This window comes from Mastigoproctus giganteus, chromosome 5 (genome assembly GCF_048544385.1).
Source record: "Mastigoproctus giganteus isolate SK-2022 chromosome 5, ASM4854438v1, whole genome shotgun sequence".
Taxonomy (NCBI): Eukaryota; Metazoa; Arthropoda; class Arachnida; order Uropygi; family Thelyphonidae; genus Mastigoproctus; species Mastigoproctus giganteus.
In genome coordinates, this window is record NC_143579.1 from 116,522,983 (window position 1) to 116,532,028 (window position 9,046).

Consider the following 9,046-nt stretch of genomic DNA (forward strand, 5'->3'; position numbering starts at 1 on the left):
CATGGACTACTGTTATTAGTGAAGTCTCTCAGGGTTCAGTGTTGGGTCCATTATTGTTTTCTTTATTTTTAAATGATATTGATGATGGTATATCAAGCTTAATGTTCAAGTTTGCAGACGATACAAAGGTTAGCAGGGTTGTTAAGGACACTACTGGCACTATGCTGCTGCAACAGGATCTGGAAAGGTTGAGCAGATGGGCTGAGAGGTGGCAAATGAAGTTTAACATTGACAAATGTAAAGTACTACATATGGGAAACTGCAACCTCAGAGCAACGTATCAACTCTGTGGTACTACACTGACAGTGGTAGAGAATGAAAAGGACCTGGGGGTAATTGTGCAGGCAGATATGAAGTTCTCTGAGCAGTGCAGACAGGCTGCAAGAGTAGCTCATTGTGTCTTGTCAATGATATACAGGAATTTTTCTATCAGGGATAAGGAGGTGATTATTCCCTTGTATAATGCAATGGTCGGGCCACACCTTGAGTATTGTGTACAGATCTGGAGGCCTCATTTCAAGAAGGATGTAGAGCTGCTGGAACGAGTACAGAAAAGGGCAACAAGATTAGTGAATGGAACAAAGGGTTGCTCTTACGAAGAAAGGTTTAAGTTTTGCAAATTACAGTGTTTGGAGACTAGGCTACACTGATAGTGGTAGAGAATGAAAAGAACCTGGGGGTAATTGTGCAGGCAGATATGAAGTTCTCTGAGCAGTGCAGACAGGCTGCAAGAGTAGCTCATTGTGTCTTGTCAATGATATACAGGAATTTTTCTATCAGGGATAAGGAGGTGATTATTTCCTTGTATAAGGCAATGGTCAGGCCACACCTTGAGTATTGTGTACAGATCTGGAGGCCTCATTTCAAGAAGGATGTAGAGCTGCTGGAACGAGTACAGAGAAGGGCAACAAGATTAGTGAATGGAACAAAAGGTTGCTCTTACGAAGAAAGGCTTAAGTTTTGCAAATTACAGTGTTTGGAGACTAGGCACCGGCGAGGTGATCTGATAGAGGTGTATAAAGCCTTGAATGGTTTGAGCATGCTCAATGCTGATGGGATTCTTCCTCTTGCTCAGAAAAATCACCTGAGAGGGCATAAATTCAAATTGAGGAAAGACAGATGTAGGATAGACGTGAGGAAATTTGTCTTTAGCCACCGGGTGGTTGGTTGGTGGAACAGACTTCCATCCCTTGTTGTGGAAGTTGATAGCCTAAATAAGTTTAAGGCTCAGCTGGACAGGTATTTCGAACGAACAGAGGGGTGAAGTGGAAGTGGTTATTTTTTATTTATTTATTTTTATTTTTTTATTATTATTATTTTTTTTGGCTGATGCTGCATAAGCTTGCTTTCTTGCATCAAATGCCTCTACTAATGCTAAGACAGAAGTGCGGAAATTTGCCTTTAGCCAGCGGGTAGTTGGTTGGTGGAACAGACTTCCATCCCTTGTGGAAGTTGTTAGCCTAAATAAATTTAAGGCTCAGCTGGACAGATATTTCGAACGAACGGAGGGGTGAAGTGGAAGTGGTTTTTTTTTTTTTTTTTGGCTGATGCTGCATAAGCTTTCTTGCATCATATGCTTCTACTAATGCTAATATGGAAATCAAGAATGGTACCGCGTGGTTGTGTTAGATAAACATAGCATGTGACCACGCTTAAAGAGAAGCTTGTTTTACCACAGTAAAACAAGCTTCTGTTACGGATTTTTGTAGTTATTAGGTATTACCATGTAACTAGCATCCCTCTTCTCCCATTGGCTGAATAAATATTAGCAAGAAAATTATTTTAAGGTATAGAAAGAAAATAAAATAACATAAAATAAATTAATTAAAATAATATGAATAAAAACAAATTAATAACAAGAATATTTAAAAAAATAATAAGAAGAAAATTAAAAAAAATAATAATAATAATAATTAATAAGAGAAAACGAAAAGGGCAACTTATGCATTTCCCTCCTCCCTTAGGTAATTATCCAGCTGACCTTTGAATTTCACAAACTGCCAACCTCTGCCATCCATGTAGGTAACTTATTCCAGTAATTTATAACTTGCTGGCTAAAATAAAACTTCCTGCAATACAGTCTAAAAAACTTCCCCCCTACCCGTAACTTGAAATTATGGCCTCTTGTTCTAGAACCATTTATATGGTGCCTAGTTTCCAAGATCTTCAACCCACATATTTGTAGTCTTTCCTCATATGGATGCTTGGTTTGGATTTTATTGGCGCATTAGCAACTAAGGCTATAATGTGCCTATATGGATGCCCTTTTGCCGATCTCACCAGGCAAGTTACCTGTCTTTGGACCCTTTCAAAAAGAACAATGTCTTTCTTTAAGTGTGGTCTCCAGTATTCCATATGTGGTCTAACAATATCTTATATAATGAGATTATGACGTCCTTATCTCTACTAGCAATTGTTCATTAAATCATCAACAGGACACCATGGGCCCTCCTTGCAACCAGTGTACAATCTTTGCAGATGATGCCCTCTATCACTTCATCGATGTCATTTATGAAAATCAAAAACAGTGGTCTTAATACTGATCCTTGAGGAACCCAAATTCTTACATCAACCCCAATCTGAGGAATAACCAGTTATCACAACCCTCTGCCTCCTGCCCTGAAGCCACCCAGCTATCCATCTAAGGATTTTCCCTGTGATTCCAACCTGTTCCAGCTTAAAAAGTAACTGCTCATATGGGACTGAGTCAAATGCTTTGCTGAAATACAAATAAACAATGTCGAAATTATTCCCCTAAGTCCAGCTCTTGAGTGACCCTGTCAAAATAGCTAACCAGATTAGTTAAACATGATTTTCCCTTTACAAAACCATGCCCTTCAGAATTCCATTTCTATCTAAGTGATCCTGAATTCCACCCTTGATCAGTCTCCATGGTTTTCCCCTACTACTGAAGTTAGACTACCAGCCAGCAATTTCCCACTTCACTCTTAGAACCCTCCCCTCCTTATGTATTGGATATACATTGGCAGTTTTCCAATCCAACTGAATCACACCCAAATCTAGTGATGCTCTCATAATTAGCCTCAACCACCTCCCTTAAGATTATAGGATAAATGACATCAACCCCAGGAGCCTTACTGGCCTGTAGGCTCAAAAGTTTTTTCATTAAATAAACATGTGAAATTTCCACATCATTAATTATATTTTTTTCGACTTCACTCCCATAATTTCTCATTGACGTAAAGGGATTTTCTTCTGTAAATAAGCACATTGCTCTGTAAGCATTGTAAATTATAAGCATTGATTTTTTTTTTTTTCTGCACTTGCAAGCTATTGTACTCCATTCAGAAATCCTTCAAATAGAAGGGAAAAAAAGTCAGAATTAAAATTTTAAAAGAATCAAATCTTTTTAAATCAATTCTGAAATCAAATCTTCTTTTCCTATTAAGCACACTGCTTGTTGGGTTAGGATATATCATCCTTACATCTTGGTTTTCCTCCCCTTCATTTGCCAATGAGTCTCCAATTTAATATTTTTGTCTGCATATCATTATTCTTCCCATTTGTGTGTGTTCTTCTCATTCTTCATTTCTATTATATAACCATTCATTAATAGATTGTATTTTACATTGTTTCCTGCTTTCCTCACTTTATTTGACTATTCTCACTGCTATGGCTTCATATATTTCTTTTATTTTTGCTGCTGTGTCCCTTGTCTCAGCAACACGTGTTATTATAGGTCTTATTAGTTTTTTTACATTTTAACTATAGAATCCTGATTAATATTTGGATGATTTTAAATTACATTATCCATATCATAAATCAAATCTCAAATCTAAAAGGAAAATATTAGAAAAAAATACATATTTTTACCAATATCTGTACACTGAATATTAGAGAGAGAGAGAGAGAGAGAGAGAGAGAGAGAGAGAGAATAAACACAAACAAGCCAGTTTTAAAAAGTCTCCAGCCTTTTTTATAATATATGTTTGGACCTTTTTATTATGATGACAGAGAATTCTGAACGATCTGAAGAATATAAAAGTGTATTAAACCACTGAAGTTAATTATGAGGGTATGGGCTTCTGTGGATTCAGGAGATATTCCTATGGATTAGAGAAGTGCTAATCCATAGGAATTGGTGAAGTGCTAATCACCAATACATAAAAGTGATCCCAAGAGCGAAGTCGGTAACTGCAGACCAGTTGGTCTGACTTCAGTGGCATGAAAAATCTTAGAGTCAAAATTCAAGAGTGCAATCCATGGACAATCAGAGTGGCATTCTGGTTTTGTTAAGGGAAAATCATGTTTTCCTAATGTGGTAAGCTAGCTTGACATAGTTACTCAAAAGCTAGATGTAGAGAACAATTTCAGCATAGTTTATTCAGATTTTAGCAAGGTATTCGACTCAGTCCCTTATGAGTGGTTACTATATAACTAGACAAATAATCTTTTGCTTGAATCTGTCCCAAATTACTAGCATACACTTTTTTCATTAAAAAAATGAAAAGTCTATTAAAAAATCCACACTTCTTTTGCTTGAATCTGTCCTGTGCCCGTAACCGCACGTGGTGACAAGATGTGACCCATAATCTGCAGTTCAGCCCTTTTTTTTTTTTTTTTTTTTAAACTACTAGCCAGGCAGTTGCTACACTGTACAATTCTGTCTGTGTCTCTTACTAATCTAATGGCAAGAGCTGCTTTCAGAGTAACTCTCCTCACTATATGTTGGCTTAAACATTCATTAAAAATATAGATGCAATGGGATGGTTAAAATTCTTTCATCTATATTTTTATTGGCAAAACAGATGATGAGGCATGTTATTTAAAAAGATCTGGCTGTTCTTAAATATGAGCACCTTAATTTTCACTAACGAATAAAGAACTGTCAAAAACCTTGAGAAGAGGGAGAAAAACATCCCCATGTAATAAAAATATGCTTGTTAATCATAAAACATAGTTGTGTTATCACATGAAAGAAATATCAAGATTTGTTTGCTATGCATAAGGCAGGCGTGTCTTAGGTGTATGCAATGAAATGTCCGCTTTCTACTTCAGAAAATCTGACCATTCAATACTCAATTTACCCAGATCTATATAAGAACGAGTGGCATATTGAAATAAAATTTTAAAAAAAAAATCCATGACTTGAATGAATTTATTGTAATAACCTAAGGGCAGATATAAAACCACCACAATAATTTAACAGTACAATGAATTTTAACGTTGGATCCTGTGCAGCGCCAAAACACTAGCTTGTGCTAATAGTTCTGCAATATCGACTAAATATTAATTATAATAAACTGATATATATATATATATATATAGTAATGACAGTATTTTTTCTGTAAATGAAAATAAGTACCTACAATAGGCATAAAATCAAACTATATATTTGAAATCCTAAAATGTTTCGTTTGATTATAGTAAAACAGTTTCTTTTTTAATGCCTACCGTCCAAATGAAAAGTTAATAACCTTCCACGAATTCTAAGACTTCGAAGTGCAAATCAGCAATCACAAAACTAAATTTCAACTGACACAACATATCGAACCCAGTTACAACCCCTCAAACGACTTCAGTGCAAAGCGTCAATATGAACAAGCCGGAAACGGAAATAAAAGTATAATGCAAGAAAACTTTTTATTTCGTTTAATTATTTATAATAATTACTCTTTTTCTTTTCTTTTATTTTTCATAATAAAAACACAGCAAAACTTTAAAAATATTAAAAATCTGGAATAATACAACCATAACAAAGCCAATTATTACTGCAGTATTTGGATAATTAAAGCACAGCAACATTTGTATTCAATCTTGCCACTCCTCGCTCCCTTATAAATTAACCCATGGGCTCACATCTAGTGAGTATGGGCTTGGCACACCCAAGGTCCTGAGCTGGATAGCATCATTTTTCTCTTTCTTGGTTTTGTGATTCCCTTCTCTCTCTCTTTCTCCAGGTAACTCAAATTTTTTTTTTTTTTTTTTTTTTGGCTTGTGCAGCATAAGTCTCAGGCTTCCTTGCACCGTATGACTAATAATAATAATAATAATAATTGCAGTGTTTGCTGTATGTACCTTTTTGTCACTGTCACCGTTTCTCTAGTAAGATCGAAGAAACATTACTCTCTCTCTCTCTCTCTCTCTTTTTCTCTCTCTCTCTATCTCTATCTCTCTCGAAAACTGGGATTTTTCTTCCAGCAAACATCAAACCAAAGGAAGAATGTATCAAACTCAGAGGCGGATTTAACGGCGGGCGAGCGCCCTGGGCCCCGACTTCTGAAGGGCCCACGCAAAACCCCAACTTTATACGCAAAACCCCAACAAATTAGTTGAATTAATATGTTCAACTATTAGTTCAAAACTTTGTGGTTATTATTATGCTATTATTAATTATATTATACATATATTATATTCAAATTTTATTGTAAATAAAACATTAATAGTACATAATATTTTTTATTTATTAAAAAAAATGGTTAACATGTATTTTTATTTTCCGTCACTCTCTTTTTTTTAAGGGGCCCAATATTTTCTTTTGCGCCAGGGGCCTCAAACGACCTTAATCCGCTACTGATCAAACTACAAACAAAATATACTGAGCAGAAGATCAGGGTATTAATTAAGAAGTACGGGGCAATGTTGGGGAAAAGTCATGTTAGAATTGAACTTGAAAGTGTTTTCAATTCTCCACAGTCACGATAGGAGGGCAAACAACTTGAGATGTTTGCCAAACAATTCGGCTCTGAATAGAATGTGCATGATTCATATGGCAAAATTTTTCTCGGTATGGTCTGTGCTTGTTAACAAGAACAACCATTTCTGCAGTCGCGGAACACAATTATATAGCAGGGGTGCAAGAATATTTGCTGATGCTATCGGAGCAGTGATAGGTGTTCGGAAAATTGCTAGCTTGGATACACAGACTAATAGATTAGTCTGTGATTTCCAATATATTCAGTGTATCCTAGCTTGGATACACTGAATATATTGGAAATCACAGCAGCCTTCAAAGCAAGGTGTTGGGATTTCGGGCCTGGCTGTGGGTCATCATGGAATAAGTGATTACATGGGCTGTGCACGGTTAAGTAAGTTCAAGAACATGTGAATGTATACTTGCATTTAAATTAAGGTTAGGCGCATTGAATATAAACTTAATCAATTCGAAATACAGATTAAGTTATCACATTCAGACATTGTAAGGATAGCAAAGACATGGTGTCACACAGACATAAGAGTTGGTAAATTTGAATATGGTGATTACAATGAATACAGAAAGGATAAACAGGAGAGGAGGAGGAGTAGAGCAGTTATGAACTCGGTTACGAATTTATTAAATTTAAGGCAATGCATCCAGTCAACATGGGTTACTAGTGCAATGTTAAGCCAGTTTGGTGTGAAAACGAAATTGAGAATAGGAGCGTGTTAAAAGACTGTGATGAGTATACTAAAAGCGATAAAGAGAAATAGAGAGTGTCATTAAAGCAGAATGTCTTATAATTGGGGATTTCAAATTTCCAAATATTGAGTGGACATTGTGGGTTGATCACTCACACACTAGGAACACTTTCGTGGATTTTGACAATGACTGTTTTCTATAGGAGCATGATAGAGAGGCAATAAGAGAAAGAAATGCACTTGATCTGTGATACCATCAGTGATTCTACATGCAATAAGAATCTGCAGGTAAAAGACCCACGGTGTGCCAGAGTTCACAGTGCACTAATGACGAATTTAATTAAAGAAAAAACTATAAAAAGGCTTTTGCTATCGTAAGGGTGACTACGGTGGTCCCAGACAGTTTTAAATACGGTGCAGTGGAAGATACAGATGATGCTACCAACAACAAATTCTAAATGAGATACATTCAGGGAAGAAATCATACGCTACTAAACTTTTCATACTAACGAAAAAACGCTGTTCAAGGCTTAACCTAAATGCATGTCACATCAACATTGAGACAAGTGGCAGAGAAAAGGGTGCATGGGATACATATAAATTATCAGATGATTCAGAAGTCTATGCTAGCTATAAATTAGTCTGTAATGAAGTCACAAAGGAGGATAGCAAACGAATGCAGATTATTAGAAGCCTCTGTAAAAAGTTGAAAAGCGGGAAAGATTTCTATACTTATATTAAGAGAAGAAATTGAATGACATTGGGCCACTTGATGGCAATGGGTTAGCTCTAAATAACCCTGCTTAGGATGCTGACAAATTGAATAGGAATTTTCCATCTAGAGAAAAAAAAAAAGATTACTATATTAGGGTTACCCGTAAATGATTACATTAACCCGTATTCGTGTCTGTAAATTGCGTGTGTTCTCTGGTCGATTTGCCTGTTTTGCTGGACGAAAAAACCCCGGTTTCTGAGGGAAAAAAAACCTTGCTATCTACGCCTGAGACCGACTAACTCAGCCGCTGAGTCAAAAAAGTCCACTAAAGTTCCTCGCGTCATCGACTGGATTCGAACCCGGGCCTTTTCCACCCGGTGTGGGGAGGACGGTGACGACACCACTGTGCTACCCACGCAGATTGCATCTAGAGTCACACATGAGAAATTCGTTAGGGAAACGGATGCCACAAGTTTCGACCTCGTCGGTAGCACACTTGAAAGGATCCCCGTACGCCCCACGTCAAGTTGAAACGACCTGAGTTCGAATCCCGTCGATGACGGGAGGACTTTTTATGGGTATTTTTCACAACATGCTTTAGTTAGGTCTCAGGGGAGCATAACATGGTTTTTCTCCTCGAAATTCGGGTTTTTCGTTCAGCAAAACAGAAAATCGACCTCAGAACACACGCAATTTAGAGACAATATACACGGAGTAACATGGCTTTAGTTGCCAATGCTCCTGAAACCCAACAAGAACGAACCAACCGCCCAGCCACAAGTTGCTACTTCGCTCATTGTAGTGGAAAATAAAAAAAACCTGGGGAGAAATTGTACAGTGTGAGACCGCATTCTCCGAGCAGTGCCGACATGATGCAAGAACAACGCATGGTATTTTGTCAATGATATATACAAAAACGTTGCTAGCAGGTATAAGGAAGTGATTATCCAAGCGTCCTAACCATGGTCTTTA

At 36.9% G+C, this 9,046-nt stretch overlaps 1 protein-coding gene across 5 annotated transcripts in view; it reads right to left on the bottom strand.

Annotated features, from left to right (window-relative positions):
* The window catches only part of LOC150085655 (catenin alpha-like), a 499,984-nt gene extending 494,452 nt beyond the window's left edge, over positions 1 to 5,532 (bottom strand). For all 5 annotated transcript variants that reach the window (XM_090374159.1, XM_090374158.1, XM_090374157.1 and 2 more), the window contains exon 1: positions 5,416 to 5,532. The gene's annotated coding sequence lies outside the window, so the exon portion shown is untranslated. The remainder of the gene's footprint in view (positions 1 to 5,415) is intronic.
* Between the last annotated feature and the right edge of the window lie 3,514 nt (positions 5,533 to 9,046).